The following is a 16,522-nucleotide window of genomic DNA, read 5'->3' as shown; positions in this document are numbered from 1 at the left end:
TCTAATATTGTTTAAAGATATATGCAGAAGATATACTCAGAACACTGAAACCTATTTCTATAGCCTTTCACTTTCAGAAAGACTGCTGCTACGTTGCTGATGCTGTTGAAATCTGGAAGGAAGTTCAAGACTTTGAATAACAAACAACAAAATTAAGGGAGCAATCCTATGGCTGCTAGTCAGCGCCTAGATGGCCATAGGATATGTGCGTTTCTGGGAACCAACCTCAGAGCCCGCGCTCCGAGGTCAGTTCCTGGAGAACCGACCTTCCCCCATTCCATTCTGCCTCGCAGGTAGTGCGAGGGAGTCCGATCTCTGCTTGCGGAAGAGGAGCATGGAGTAGGGATGTTAGAGAATTCCTCCACGGACTCCAATGAGGCCGGATTCCCCCCTGGAGTCCGTGGCAGAACAGAGCACTCCCCACAACCACCCTGCGAAATTTTTCCGGGACGGACCCTACCTGTCGTCGGCCGGTTCAGTCCGTCTGCTGCCCCGGTCTACAGCCACAAATGGCTGCCCCGGTCTGCGGCCGCCATTTGCCTCCCTACTTTAGCCATCATAGGCTACGTAAGTATTTACGTAGCCTATCACGGTAGAGAACAGGGACACAAATGGAGTCCGCTACTCTTTGCTGTGATAGGCTATGTAAATACATATGTAGCCTATCACGGCTAACGCAGGGGCGTAAATGGCACCCGCTACACCGGACACCATTTGCAGCCGCAGCCCAGCAGCAGACAGAAGTCTGGCTTCAGGCAGGCCCAGCCAGCGGCTCTGTGGACTCGCGCCAGCCGGGGAGGATTCTGGGGGGAGGGACAGATCGCCTCCCCCCCACCACGGATGCCCCGGACCAGAACAGGGTAAGTAATCCACCCATCCCTAGTGTGGAGCAGCCAAAACAGGGCATTCCGGGGGACATTCCAGGGCGGGGAAGGCAGAATCATGGAATCATAGGGTTGGAAGGAGTCTACAAGACCACTGAGTCCAACCCCGTGCTCAGTGCAGGAAGCCTGATTCCCAGGCAGTCTCCCATCCAAGTACTAACCAGGGCTGACCCTGCTTAGCTTCTGAGATCAGATGAGATTGGGCACATCTAGCCCTACGTGTCACCCGGCAGCCTCCTCCCCCACTCTGCCTTCCCGCGGCTGGATAGCTAAGATTGGCTGTCTAGCCGCAAATGCAGGGCAGGAGAAGCATGGAGTGAACGATCCCCTCTGTGCTTCTCCTCCCCTGCATTGGGTAGGCAGCCACCTATCCCCATAGGATTGTGCCCAATATTGTAGGCAGTAAAAAAACATAATGGGCTGTTATGATTTAGATCTAATAATCACCTCTCAGTACTAATAAACATCAGTGCTGGAGGTGAACTATCTAAGCTCTATTATAAATGTGAAAAGTTTGTAACATAATATTTAAGGTTGTTCAGTTTAATAAAATATATTGTGTATTTTATGTGCAATTTATTTCTGACATTTTTGTGTGTGGTTAATCTTCCTAAGGAACAACAGCTTGTGTGAAATACGCAACCAGCAAAGTTATCCATTAAGCCGTGTATTTTTGTAAGACATTCTAAAATTAGTAAAAATCAGGTTAACTAAAAAGAACTATATTAAATTATACAAAGTATCCTATTGTGTAAACAATATTCTATTTAGTTGTAAATTAGCATAGTTTAGTGGTCAGATTTGCACCACTAAAGCAGAAGAAATATATGAAGCTCAATGGGAAACTGGATTTAAATCAATTATTTAAGTTGGCCTTTTTCTTGCTGATTTAAGCTGCCTTGATTTAGGCCACAATCCTATAACACTTTCCTGGGAGTAAGCCCTACTGAATTTTGTTGTTGTTGTTCAGTCGTTCAGTCGTGTCCGACTCTTCGTGACCCCATGGACCATAGCACGCCAGGCCTTCCTGTCCTGCGCTCTCTCCTGGAGCGTGCTCAAGTTCATATTCATTGCATCGGTGATGCTATCTAGCCATCTCATCCTCTGCCGTCCCCTTCTCCTTTTGCCTTCAGTCTTTCCCAGCATCAGGGTCTTTTCCAGGGAGTTTTCTCTTCGCATTAGGTGGCCAAAATATTGGAGCTTCAGCTTCATTATCTGTCCTTCCAATGAGCAGTCAGGGTTGATTTCCTTTAGGATGGACTGATTTGACCTCCTTGCAGTCCAGGGGACTCGTAAGAGTCTTCTCCAGCACCACAGTTCGAAAGCATCAATTCTTCGGCGCTCAGCCTTCCTTATAGTCCAGCTCTCACAGCCATACATTACTACTGGGAAAACCATAGCTTTGATTAGACGGACCTTTGTCGGCAAGGTGATGTCTCTGCTTCTTACTATGCTGTCTAGGTTGGCCATAGCTTTCCTCCCAAGGAGCAAGCGTCTTTTAATTTCATGGCTACACTCACCATCTGCGGTGATCTTGGAGCCCAAGAAAATAAAATCTGTCACTGCTTCCATTTCTTCCCCTTCTATATGCCAGGAAGAGATGGGGCCAGATGCCATGATCTTAGTTTTTTTAATGTTGAGTTTCAAACCAGCTTTTGCACTCTCCTCTTTCACCCTCAACAAGAGGCTCTTTAGATCCTCTTCGCTTTCTGCCATTAGGGTGGTATCGTCTGCATATCGGAGGTTGTTGATAATTCTCCCAGCAATCTTAATTCCGACCTGTGATTCATCCAACCCGGCATTTCTCATGATGTACTCTGCATATAAGTTAAATAAGCAGGGTGAAAATATGCAGCCTTGTCGTACTCCTTTCCCAATTTTGAACCAATCGGTTGTTCCATGTCTGGTTCTTACTGTTGCTTCTTGATAGGGATGGCGGAGAATTTCTCCCCGAAACTTCGGGGGGCCGAGCGCCAACGTGTTCGGCCCCCCGAACAAGTTTCGGGGAGAAATCCTCCGCCCCCCCCGCCCCCCGCCCCCCCCCCGGGATGGGACTTACCTTCCCTGAATGTCCCTCCTGGCGGCGGGTCCGGCTGGCGGTTCGTCCGGTGTTCGAGCGGGGCGGGAGCGGCAGCCGGTCTTTCGACCGGCTGCCGCCCCCGCCATTGCAATGAAAGAAAAAAAAAAAACGTCCCCTGATAGGCTACGTGACGATTCACGTAGCCTATCACGGCAAGATTTGCAAAGTCAGCCGTGATAGGCTACGTGAATCGTCACGTAGCCTATCACGGGTGACTTAAAAAAAAAAAAAGTGTGTACGGATAATGGCGGCCCCCATAGGGAGCCGCCATTCCCCTTCCTTATTTGGTCGCTGTAGTCTACGTCAATGTTTACATAGACTACGGCGAAAATAAGGGCAACGCTATTTGCGTTGCCCTTATTTTTGCCGTAGTCTACGTAAACATTGACGTAGACTACAGCAACTAAATAAGGAACGCGAATGGCGGCTCCCTATGGGGGCCGCCATTCGCGTACGCGCTTTTGTTTTTTTTTTTTTAAGTCACCCGTGATAGGCTACGTGACGATTCACGTAGCCTATCACGGCTGACTTTCCAGATCTAGCCGTGATAGGCTACGTGAATCGTCACGTAGCCTATCAGGAGACTTTTTTGTTTTTTTGTTTTTTTACTTTCGTGTTCGCGGCCGGGCGAGGCGGGAAGCCTCCTCCCCGGCCTGAATTTCGGCCGGGCGAGGCGGGAAGCCTCCCCCCCCAGCCTGAATTTCGGCCGGGCGAGGCGGGAAGCCTCCCCCCCCGGCCTGAACTTCGCGGGGGGAGCAGCGAAGCGCTCCCCCCCACCGCGAAAAAGCTGCGAGAAAAGGTAAGTGACTTTCGTTCACCCCTACGTCTTGACCCTCGTACAGGTTTCTCAGGAGACAGGTAAGGTGGTCTGGTACTCCCATCACTTTAAGAATTTGCCACAGTTTGTTGTGATCCACACAATCAAAGGCTTTAGTGTAGTCAATGAAGCAGAATAATCAGGCTTACTTCTGAATAGACATGCATAGGATTGCACTGTTAATGCATTTCTTAGCCACCTTTCAAGACTGCCGTCTTCTCAAGGTGGTTTACAATATAAACAATACAATTCAGTATCAGTAGAACAAGTCATAAAAATCATAAATCATCTTTAAACAAATTTAAGAGTGAACCAGTTAAAAGAAGCCAAATCCAAACTTGCATCAGTCAACCTGGCAAGTCCAAACAGAATGCAGCAACTACATGCTTTTCGTACTGAAAGTGTTAACCGAAGACAAGCACAAAAATAAGGCTTTTGACAAAGGGCACAAAAGCCATTTTAGCATCCCATACCTTCTATAATTATTTAAAGGAAATTACATACAATTAATTTGCTATGGCTATCTTTTAATGCTAATTAAATGGTCTGTCCTTGTTTTAATGCAAGGGCTGGGGGGGTGGTCTTTAAAAAGCACACTGAATAATTTCTGAGGGGGGAAGGCAATATCATGTTTCTTACTTATGTAAATGTTCATAATTATACACTGAACTAGGTTCCTATTTATCACATTTCAATCTTTCCTAATAGTTGTGAGTTCCTTAATTAACTCACAAGAGTAAGAGGTAGCTTGTTAATTGTAAATTAAATATAGTTAAATAAGACAATAGTTTGCAAATGGTAGATTTACTCTCAAATACACTTCAGGATTTGCTGCAAGGTCTAAATGCATTTAACACCATCTGCCTCAATCTGTTGTCAGATTCTACCCCCCCCCTTCTAATCTTATGGTGTGAAAAAGATTCAAAGAAAGGCAGAGTGAGATGCTAGCCATATGGTTTTTCATGGCATGACTCGACAAGTCTGGTTTTTCATGGGTACTCCCGTCCACTACACTTGAGCATGGAAAAACCTTTTGATACGAATGCTGGAAGATCAAAAGAAGAAAGTGTACCCTGTTTCATCAGGAATGATATAAGACAAAGGGAGCCGCTGACCATGCTGCTAAGATGTATTTGTCTCCATACAGTACGTAGGGTCATCTTTGTCAGAAAGCTGTTCTGCAATGCATATTGTTGTCCTATCCCAAAGTCAACGTACTATGTTTGCAAATGATAAGCGTATGGAGGGAGCAATCCTATCTCCCCTAGAGAGTGAGCTCCTCTACACAAGGGTTTTGTAGTGTGATTGTCATTCTTCAGGCATGGTATTTTCTGGGTGCTTTTACACAGCATTTTCCTCCAGGGCTCATCCTGTGCCTTCTACCTGCTTTTCCTGTGTTTTCTCTGAAAGGGAAAGTGCAGTATTTTCTGCAGTTCCAGAATGATATCATGACCACCTGTCCACATACTTCTGCTGCTGTGTTAGATCTGCTGTGTGTGGGTGTGATGTCAGCAATGATGCAGCGGGAGTCTTGCCCGCCTCCTCCTCTCCCTTCAGTCACTTCAGCTGCTGCTGCCTCCACTTACAGTGGGATTGAGAGATCACTCCACTCTGCAGTTGCAGACCAGAAAAGTTTTAACCCCTCTCCACTCAGTCCCCATGTACACACAAATAAGAAAAGTGTTGCTTGGGGGGGGGGGGCAGAAATCTGAAGTTGTGAAAGTACTGTGGATTCTATGTCAAAGTGGTTGAGGTAGGGATCGAAGGCAGCAGAAGTGAAAGGGGGGGGGCAAGGAAGTTGAAATGGAAAAGTTCATGCCGAGAGGGTGGAGGGGCTATGTCAGAGGGGGTGGACAGAGGGCACACCACACTGCTGACATCTGATAACGTTCCACCAGGCTCCACCCATCAGTGTAAATGCCAGGTAGTGTTATGCATTTAAAGAAAAACTGGCCGTGTAAAGTACTGATCTTAATCCTGCAAAGAATCCAGAAGCAGAAGTCCCGATAAGCTGCGGGATAAAAAGACTGGTGTAGAGAAAGCCAGCATCTGGGGGACATAGGATTGTTCAGTTTCCTGTATACGAGGTTGGAGACAGCACTCCAACCTCATAGCCAGGAAACTGCCCTTCCTCTCATAGTCAGCATGGAGAGAACAGTGCCGGCTATCTCTGCACACTCACAAAATGGAGCATGGAGTCGGGGAAAAGGAGGCGTTCCTGGGGGCGGGGAGAGGAGGAGGCCAGGGCAGCTGCCTTACACCTTTTCCTATCTCCCCCTTCACTAGATGGGCAAAATCGCCCATCTAACTAAAATGCAGAGAGGGAGGGGTCAGGTGCTTCCCTCTCTGCATGGGATACTCCTAAGCTCCTGAGTTCAGACTTCGGGGCGCCTCCCCCCCCTCGCCTGAACTTCAGGGGGAGAAGCGAAGCACCTCCCCCCCACCGCGAATCACCCCTGCGAAAAGGTAAGTGACTTTCGTACATCCCTAGTTGTGAAGACCCGTGGACTCGCCAGGTATGCTGTCTCCCAGGAGGACGGTGACTGAAGGATTGCCTACACCCATAAAACCCACTAACAGGTAACCCATTCTTCTCATCCATGTGGGAACAAATGATATCGCCAAGCAGAGCTATGAAGAAATCACATCAGACTTTGAAGCTTTGAGAAGGAAACTCAAGAACTTTGGGGCCCAGATAGTTTTCTCATCCATCCTTCCAGTAATTAGAAGAGGGATAGAAAGGGAAAGTGAAAAAAACCAAAAAAAGGGTGGCCTCCCTTCCTGGGAGTAGTAAGGTATGCTGAGATATGCAATGGAAAATGCTTTGTCTCACAACTGAAATGCATTATGTAAATGCTAAACAGTTGTACAATTGGAAGAAAAATCAGATTAGAATAGAAATACTGCCTCTTCTCATAAGCAAACTAATTTCAGTAGATGAATACTGTATAATCACAAAGTTTTCTGTTCTATGAGCCCAAAACAGATCTCTCCCTCCCTCCCCCTGTTAAACATTGTTGAAATCTCTGTCATATACCATATTTATTCATTGTGCAATAATTAGCCTGTCCTGTGCTGCCTTCTGTAGCAGGGGTGCATTAGCACTGACTATTAACAGTTTTCTAAAACAAAAGAAAGCAGCAGCACAATTAAACTATTTAATCTCTATGGAACTGGTTGGAATTATGGAATAGCTGTAACTTAAAAACATTTAGTAGCTGGATATCCGAGTCGGTCACAGCAACCAGCAGCAACTCGATCTTGTCCGTTTTCTTTGGTTATTTGTTCAGTTTGTGCAAACTGTGGAGAAGATTCTTGGAGCAGTGAGACCTGCCACATGTGCTCTCAACCGTAGCCTCCTTCTGTTTCACCTAGAGGCAAAGGTTGTTTTTAGGATTCAGAAGCAATAAGCACACAGGCGCATAGAAGTCAAGGATTTTATTAAAGAGCAGGCAAAATGATACAGAATAACATAAAATACTGATATTGAGCAAGACATATTACTTCCCCTTTCAATTGTCAGGAGCTCCAGGAGAATGACAACAGAGAGACCCCAGTCAAATGGCCAGCACACAGCACCTCCATGGTCCAGGTCTGTGTCAAAGCATATTGTGAGCAAGGCTCTGGTGAGATTTATACCTGAGTTCTCCTTTTGCTATGTGCAGGCTTGAAGAGCAGCCTAATTACTTACACCTGGGGCAATGATCAGATTGGTCTCATGATGTTCATACGTTCTTGTACTGCCCAAAAGATAAGCTAAAGCGAGTGGACAGTGGCCAACCTAATTGATTCATGGTTGTAGACTCCCAAGCAGACAACTGACCTTGGAAAGCAAAGCCTCCAGCCTAAAGGCATGAGAGCACTTAATGGGGGGCAGATTTTTAAGGTTCTCCAGGAGATTCAGGCATGCAAGGAACAACTGTGACATGCCACTCTCCTATCCCCTCAAAATACAATGGCCTTCCGGTGCATTTCCTCTACGCCTCCCTGCACTTTGGTTGATTAAGTTGGCTAAGTCAGGGCTGGAAAGATGGATCACAGATGTAACAAATACCTTTCTGAGGGAAGGTGAGGTTCTGGGAGCTCTGAAAGAGGTAATGGTAAAAGTTTCTGGAAAAAAGCTTCACCCAGCCAGTCTTAATTACTATACTATTTAATCTACTGTATCTAGCAAGGTGTTCAAGTGCATGGTGGTAAACCAGCTCCAGGTTTTCTTGGACTGATTATTTTGATCCATTCCAATCTGATTTTCAGCCCATTGCTGGAACAGAAACTGTCTTGATCACCCTGATAGATGACCTACACCAGAAGAAGGGTATATAGTTTTGTTGATTCTCCAGGACCTCTTTGTGGTTTTCAGGACCATCTATCATGGCATCCTTCAGAGCTGTATAGGCTGGGTGGAATTAAGACAGGGGTGGGGAAACAGGCCCTGGGAGCCGGCTAGCCTCCTGGAACCATTCCGATGTCAGAGGATGGGCCCCTCCTCAAAGTCCCACCCCTGATGTCCTCCACCCCCACTCTCCATGAAGAGAGAGGCCATGCTTCTCTCTGCATATTGAAAAGGACTCCACAGTTGGCTTCACCTGTCTCTCACTGCCATGGCAAGAGGCAGGCAAAGCAGCTGTGCACTCAACTGGCACCTTGAGGAGTAGCTCCTCCAGGCACTGGCTGAGTGCATTTGGCTCTGCTCCTTCTTTGCCTTCTCCAAGCTGAGGAGGAGGTGAGGGAGGAGTGAAACAGATTCAGCTGGTGCCTCAAGGTGCCTCTTTGGGGACGCAGCAGAGTTGCTTCCACTCCCTCTCCCTTCTTGGAGGGGGTGGGGCTTCAGGTAGGAGAAGGGGTCTCATTTGAGGCCCTATGGGCAGGGTGGGGTAGCCCAATGGATTCAGCACATGGGCTGAAGATTCCCCATTCCTGGATTAAGAAGTACTGCCTTGAGGTAGCGCAGATCTGGTCTTTTCTGGTATGTGGGTCCCAGATGTTTGTGTTGGAAAGTGCTGCACCATCACATGACTGTTGATCAGGAAGGTGCCACAAGATTCCATCTTGTCTCCCGTGCACTTAAGTATCTTCGTGAAAATGCTAGGGGAGCTCATCCAGAGATTTGGCCTCTGGTGTCAGCGGTATATGGATGACACCCACTTGAGTCATTTCTATCCTTTAATCCTAGGGAGGCAGTGGAACTGTGGAAGGCTTGAACAAGTATCTAGCGGCTTAATCTAGACAAGACAGAGGTTCTGTTGGTAAGGGGGCTGGATGGGGTTGCACTGGAGCAGCAGTTTCACAGTTCGGGAATATTCCTGGATCTGCATCTGCTCTTGGATGTCCCACTTTCAGCAGTCTTTACCAGCTTCACCAGTTGAGCCCTTTCTCAGAGATACCAGACCTGGCCTCAGTCATTCATGCTCTATTTACCTCCAGGTTAGACTCCTACCATGCCTTCTATGTGAAGCTGTGCTTGAAAATAGTCCAGAAGCTTCAATTAGTCAAAATGCAGCTGCCAGACTTTTGACTGGAGCTGGTAGATCAGACCAGATTACAACAAGCTTTCTATTTGCTTCTGGGTTCAATTCAAAATGCTGGATTGACCTTCAAAGCCATGAACAGTTTGATACCAGAATATCTCAAGCATCACCTCCCGCTGTACAAGCCTTCCTGAGAACCCCATGCCACTTCTGAGGCCTGCTTCAGATACATGGCAAATGGACACCCTATAGAGAGGGATTTTTTTCAGCCATCAAAACTGCTGGAAAGAGAGTTTTGCCAAGCCCTGTCATTGCTTGCTTTTCAATAGGCAGCAAAGTTGGTTTTATTTCAGTGGGCCTGTTTGGACTAGTGCTCTTAATATGAATCTACCCTGCCTTTGAAAAGAATTTTACAGCACAATCCTATGAGCGTCTACTCAGAAGTAAGTCCCTCTGAACTCAATGGGACTTACTCCCAGGTAAGTGTGTACAGGATTGCAGCCTTCATGTTTCTTCATACTGTCTGTAGCAACTGATTATTTTTACTTATCATTGTGTATTGTTTGTATTTTTATTGAAGTTCACCTTAAGTATTCCATAGAAAGGCAGGGCAGACATTTTGGGAATAAATAAATAAATAAATAAGAATGTTCAAAGGAGAGGAAAGCACACAAAGGCCACTTGGCTAGAAGTGTCTTCTGTATCTCCTCAGTACCTGCTTATCTCCATCCAATGCATAAGATTTACTTTACTGTTGGTCTCCATGGATACTACAAAGGACAGAGGTCGTAGCTTTGCAAAGCATTTCCTCAGGTAATTGCTCAATTTTCATAGCTTGCTAGAAATCCTTGGTGAACAGGGAGGTTACGTCCCCTTGGGCTATTCATCATGGATATTTTCCAACTCATTCATTTTAAAATGACCTCAGCAAGGACTTGGTAAATGAGAATCTATCACATCTTCTAAAGCATTGATAAGGGGGAAAGGAATAGGGGAGGGGGTGGGGACCCTGGTAGCATTCATGTCCACATGCTCCACAAAAAACCTCATCAGTATGAAAGACTGGGCATGTGAGGCTATTTCTGTAAGAGTCTGGCCACACATTCCATTCATCAGCTCAGAAGTAGCCACATGTAAACCAGGCTCTGACTTTTGCGACTTCCGAAGTCTCCCCCAAAGGCAGACATAGAAAAAATGGAGGCCATTGTAGCACTTCTGGCTAACTTTCAGTTGTAATAGCATATCTCTCTCCTTTATTGGCTGGTTTCCTCTGTTCCTTGCCTTCCTAACCCTAAAGGAAAATTATGCACTAAGTTTCCAGCCGTAAAGACAAGTGGAAGGCTCACTGGGCAGCCGTCAAAATTTTCAACAGAGTTTAGCTTCCACCCAGCAGTTTTTTATGTGATCATTATAATGTGTAGGAAAACAGGTTGTGGAACGCTTCCCGTAGCTGTAGCATAACTCTCCCCTTTCCTGCCATGTCACCTCCATGCCTGGCATGAGTGATGAGAAATGCCGCATCTAACAAACCTTGCCAATTTTTGGCATGGTAGAAATTGAACTAACTAAACAAGCATGACAGTTATGTCTCCGGTGTTAATCTGTGGTGGCTCATTCATATATACTAGCCACCCCTTGAAGCTGCACTTAACATAAGGTGAGCATGATGTGTGACTAAGCAATCTGAGTTTCAGCAGTGGGGGAGTTCGGAAATTAATTCTCCCCATTTGGAAATCCAAAGCCATTGCAAGATAAGTCAAATCCCCTCTTTGAATTTGAATGGCTCATAATGGCTCATTGCCAGCCCTCCATCATTGCTAATTCTCTCAGCTATCATTTTCTTTCCTTCTCCACTTTCCCAAAGTTATCAAGTAGTTGGGGGGGGGGGGGCCTGAGAAAACTGGCAAAACCTGAAGGCTCTTGCTTTGTTCTCATGATTTTTGTCTGCCATGAAGTTGGCGGAGAATGCTCACGATGTCCATGGCCCATGGGAACTCCAGGGTTTTTTATTCCACTAGGTGAATGAGCGGTGAGGGAGGGTTGGCAACAGGAGGGGAACTCTCTTGGTTTGGATCTTTCTGAGCTTTGGAGAGCTCTTGGGAAATGATTATCCTTTCTCATAGAGTACTCCAACAATGTTTCAAAAGATTCCATCCTTTCTGAACTGTCATTGGCAGGTTTTGCCCATCATTAGGGTGAACCATCTGTAAATAAATAAATGTACCTGTTATGTCTAGTAGGGTTGCAGATCTACTTCAGAAGGGAAGCACCCAGTAAGAAGTGCATTGCATTTCCATGTAGTCCGTAAAAAGTCAGCACTTTGGGGACCTGCGTTTCAATAGCGACCCCAGCACTTTGATATCCAGAAGCAGCAGAGGTGACTTTGATGTGCATTGCAGCTGCAGGTTTGAAAGCCCTGTTGAAAAAAAAAAGAGAGAATCTATTTGAACTTATTCTGTTAAAACAAATTATATAATTTCCTTGAAACGGTGTGAGGTCTTTTCAATTTCCACTTTGATCTCTGGATCCCCCCATTCCAGGTTCTGCAGCTTTATAATCATCTCCTTACAGAGGACACATATTGCTGCTCATCCAGGTATCTGCCTGAACTTCTCTTTATTTATCTCTTTTCTCTATTGCTGAACAAAAATGTTCACAGACAGGAAAGAAAGACGGGGGGGGGCGGTTCCCCCCAAAGGCAAGATATTAAATGACCCCTCTCAAAGTGCTCTCAATTTCAAACATGCATATTCACTCCTGGTATCTCAATTACTCCTTTAGAAATATTTTCAGGAAAATATGTTCCATCAGGGGTGTGATTTTTTTCTCTCTCTCCCTCTTTTAAGTAGGAGTGTTAGCGAAAACTACAATGGATTCAAATGAGTTCGGATTTCTATGAGTCTCACCTGCAGATTCCACAGCAGATCAGCTTTTTCCAAGTTGCATGGACTTGTGGACCAGTTTTTTACTTGAGGAGGGGCGGAGTTTTGCACAAATGCGCATTTGCAAACAGGAATTAAATTGTCATCCATCCCTAAAAAAAAACAATTCCGTCAGTTAGGGATGTCATGGGAGTCCAAGAGGGAGGTGGAGTTCAGTGGACTCTCCCCTCCCCCACTTGCCTTCCCGGACCCCGCTCACTGAGCCGCCACACTTACTGGACTCACTGCCCAAGCCACTGCACAGTCCGCAAGTGCCCAGTGGCCACCTGTTCCCTCAGTGAGCCACGATTTTGCAAAAAAAAATGGAAGCCCAAGGTGCCCACAGAGCTACCACATTGCAGCCCTTTGCCTTAAGTTAATGAAGTTGTGGCCCTAGTTTGCCCAGCTTCCCATGTCTCACTTCCTTATTTCTAGCGGGGGCCATAAAAAGGGAACAACACTACAGTAGGAACTGTATTCGGTGGAGAGGGGAAATAAGTAAGCATGGAATGGAGTAGGCAAAATGAATCTTCATGTATATGGAACAGATATTTAGGGGGTCTTTCTTTCAGGGGGTCTTTCTTTCCCCCCACTATTTTTCAAGCTCTCCCATTTCTCTAAGTAGTTCTTAGGAAGAGCTCTGCTGGATCACAGAGAAGGCCCATTTAATTCAGTATCCTGTTTATAACAGTGGCTGACCACAGGCATCTGGGAAGCTGAGAAGCAGAGAATGAAGGTGACTGGGGGCCTTCTCCTGTTGCTTGGCCCCAGCTTCACTTAATCAGAGGTGCTCTTTCTTCTTTCTTCTTTTTTCTTTCTTACTTCGTACTTCTTACTCTTACTTCTGTACATAGAGGGGCTATTAGTAATCGCGACTGTCAGTTCCACTTTCTCCCACATTCAATTCTTTAAAATCTCAGGTTCTTTCCATGCTGTTTATGAAGATATTTGCAAATTTTGGTAAGTTCTTATCAGTAAATGAACCCAGTGAAATTCTCACCCATGTGCACTGTCCAAATTCAGTTTATTCAACTATTCTCAACAGAGAGAAGACCATGTTGCTGCCTGCCATGTAGTTGTTAACAATGTGGGTCTGTCAGAACAGAAGAGGTGGCACACCTCATTCAGCCCCTCCGACATGGCTGAACATGTCATGGCCGACATGACAATTATTTGTGTAACTTTCCAGGAGCAGGGGCAGCAGTAGTGCCTACTTCTGTGGGGAGCAATTTGATTAGGAAGGAACTCCCCATGCAGTTCTGGAGGTACAGAAACAAAATCTAAATTATTTTCTCATTGAGTAAACTGTGTAGCAAGCAATGTAGCCCATGAATCACTGTTTCTAGCATGCCAATTGACTTTCCCATACACACATTAAACAAAGTCAGAATCTGAATAGCAGTGATTTGAAAATCCCTATATGTAAGAAGATGTCCATGGGGAATTGAGACACTTCTGTGAAAGCCATGCAGCATGTGCGTTCATGGAACACTCCGGCCTAATGAAGCTTCCCATTCCTTTTTGTTCAAGAAGCAGGCAGCCTCAAAAGACAGAAACAACACCTGCAGCAAGTCATGCAAGGCCTGTCTGTCACCGTCCCAGATGCAAGCCTTGGATGTGTTCCTTGAGGTTTAACCCAAAATAAAATAAAATTGAACAGAGGTATGGGCACATCCAGTGTATTATACAGAATTAGACCAATGGTCCAGGCAAGCAGAGATTTTCCCCAAACCTGTGGTTTGAGATTCACAAAATTACAGCCACTGTGCAGAGATTTCCTTATCATTAGGCCATAGCATTTTACACAGTCCTCATTTAAACCCAGAATCTGTCTAGATGTGAAGCAATATGCAAATGTTGTAAATAATAGATAAATAAATAAATAAACTGAAATGGGTGATTTCAGTCAATGCCAGCTAGTTGGCAAATTTATGAAAACCACACTTTAGACTAGGGTGACCACTTATGAATCACCCCCCAAAAAGTAAATGCATCACCAACAGAAGAGAACAAAAGAGGACACCCTTTTGCACATGCTAATATATATTTATAGATGCAAATTTAGAAATAATTATTATGCTCTAAATAGAAGTACAGTACATCTCCTCGAGAGTGAAGTCAAGTGGGCCTTAGGAAGCATTAGTGACAACAAAGCTAGCGGAGATGACAGTATTCCAGCTGAGCTATTTAAAATCCTAAAAGATGATGCTGTTAAAGTGCTGCACTCAATATGCCAACAGTGGCCACAAGACTGGAAAAGGTCAGTTTACATTCCAATTCCAAAGAAGGGCAACGCCTAAGAGTGTTCAAACTACCGCACAATTGCGCTCATTTCACATGCCAGCAAGGTGATGCTCAAAATCCTACAAACTAGGCTTCAGCAGTATGCGAACCGAGAACTACCGGAAGTACAAGCTTTCAAAGAGGCAGAGGAACTAGAGATCAAATCGCCAACGTTCGCTGGATCATGGAGAAAGCAAGAGAATTCCAGAAAAACGTCTATTTCTACTTCATTGACTACGCTAAAGCCTTTGATTGTGTGGATCACAACAAACTGTGGCAAATTCTTAAAGTGATGGGAGTACCAGACCACCTTATCTGTCTCCTGAGAAATCTGTACGAGGGTCAAGAAGCAAAGTAAGAACCAGACATGGAACAACCAAGTGGTTCAAAATTGGGAAAGGAGTACGACAAGGCTGCATATTGTCAACCCGCTTATTTAACTTATATGCAGAGTACATCATGAGAAACGCCAGGTTGGATGAATCACAGGTCAGAATTAAGATTGCCGGGAGAATTATCAACAACCTCCGATATGCAGACGATACCACCCTAATGGCAGAAAGTGAAGAGGATATAAAGAGCCTCTTGTTGAGGGTGAAAGAGGAGAGTGCAAAAGCTGGTTTGAAACTCAACATTAAAAACACGAAGATCATGGCATCTGGCCCCATCACTTCCTGGCATATAGAAGGGGAAGAAATGGAAGCAGTGACAGATTTTACATTCTTGGGCTCCAAGATCACCGCAGACGGTGACTGTAGCCATGAAATTAAAAGACGCTTCCTCCTTGGGAGGAAAGCTATGGCAAACCTAGACAGCATAGTAAGAAGCAGAGACATCACCTTGCCGACAAAGATCTGTCTAATCAAAGCTATGGTTTTCCCAGTAGTAATGTATGGCTGTGAGAGCTGGACTATAAGGAAGGCTGAGCGCTGAAGAATTGATGCTTTCGAACTGTGGTGCTGGAGAAGACTCTTACGAGTCCCCTGGACTGCAAGGAGGTCAAGTCAGTCAATCCTAAAGGAAATCAACCCTGAGTGCTCATTGGAAGGACAGATACTGAAGCTGAAGCTCAAATATTTTGGCCACTTAATGCGAAGAGAAAACTCTCTGGAAAAGACCCTGATGCTGGGAAAGACTGAAGGCAAAAGGAGAAGGGGACGGCAGAGGATGAGATGGCTAGATAGCATCACCGATGCAATGAATATGAACTTGAGCACACTCCGGGAGAGAGCGCAGGACAGGAAGGCCTGGCGTGCTATGGTCCATGGGGTCACGAAGAGTCGGACATGACTGAACGACTGAACAACAACATCTCCTCGCAGTATGGAAGACTGTGACCAGGTGACGTGTGCGCCTTGCTCAGTCTGCTGTCCAGGTGCTGTTGAGGGGCAGTTTCAAGGCCCCTGTTCTCCCTTCTGATGGCTCTTTTTATATATATTGGATTTGAACTGGACATCCCTTCAAACAGAGGACACCTTCAAAATAGAGGACAGTCCTCTGGCAGCCCTTCAAATAGAGGACTGTCCTCTGTAAGAGGGCACACGGTCACCCTACTTTAGACATATCCACACTACAACCATATACTGACTTTATTCTAATTCAGCTGTCCGGCCTTCCTCAGAAGAACCCTTTGGCTAGGTGCCATGTACAGCTCAAGACGGGAGCCCTGTAGGCCGAGCGCTCATTCCCTTCTCCCTGTGTCACTGGGTCGCTGGTCGGAGTGGGGAAGTGCAGGCAGTGCTAGCACCACAGCCTTCTGGTGCAGGGAAACATGTCCCCAAAGAGTCCATCCTGCACCTGTCCAGGAATATCCCCCCCAGATATGCAGTTCTCCTTCAGTGTGGGCATCTAATTTGTACAAGACTACAAGCATGTCTGTTTGAGGTGTTTGCCAAGCCTTGGACCTGAGCACTTCCCCCTGGGAACAGTCACTTGATCAGAGGGCCAAGAATCCTCTGCCGCAGACCGCCTGCCCTGAGCCCTCTCTCAGAACTACACTTCCCAGATTGACTATTAAGCCATTTTACATCTGTGGTGAAAATATGCCCTGACTCCCAGAAAAGGGGCAG

Source organism: Heloderma suspectum, chromosome 5 (genome assembly GCF_057233095.1).
Source record: "Heloderma suspectum isolate Gila_16-S chromosome 5, 16-S_ref, whole genome shotgun sequence".
In the NCBI taxonomy this organism is placed as follows: domain Eukaryota; kingdom Metazoa; phylum Chordata; class Lepidosauria; order Squamata; family Helodermatidae; genus Heloderma; species Heloderma suspectum.
Note: the sequence above shows the minus strand (reverse complement) of the source record.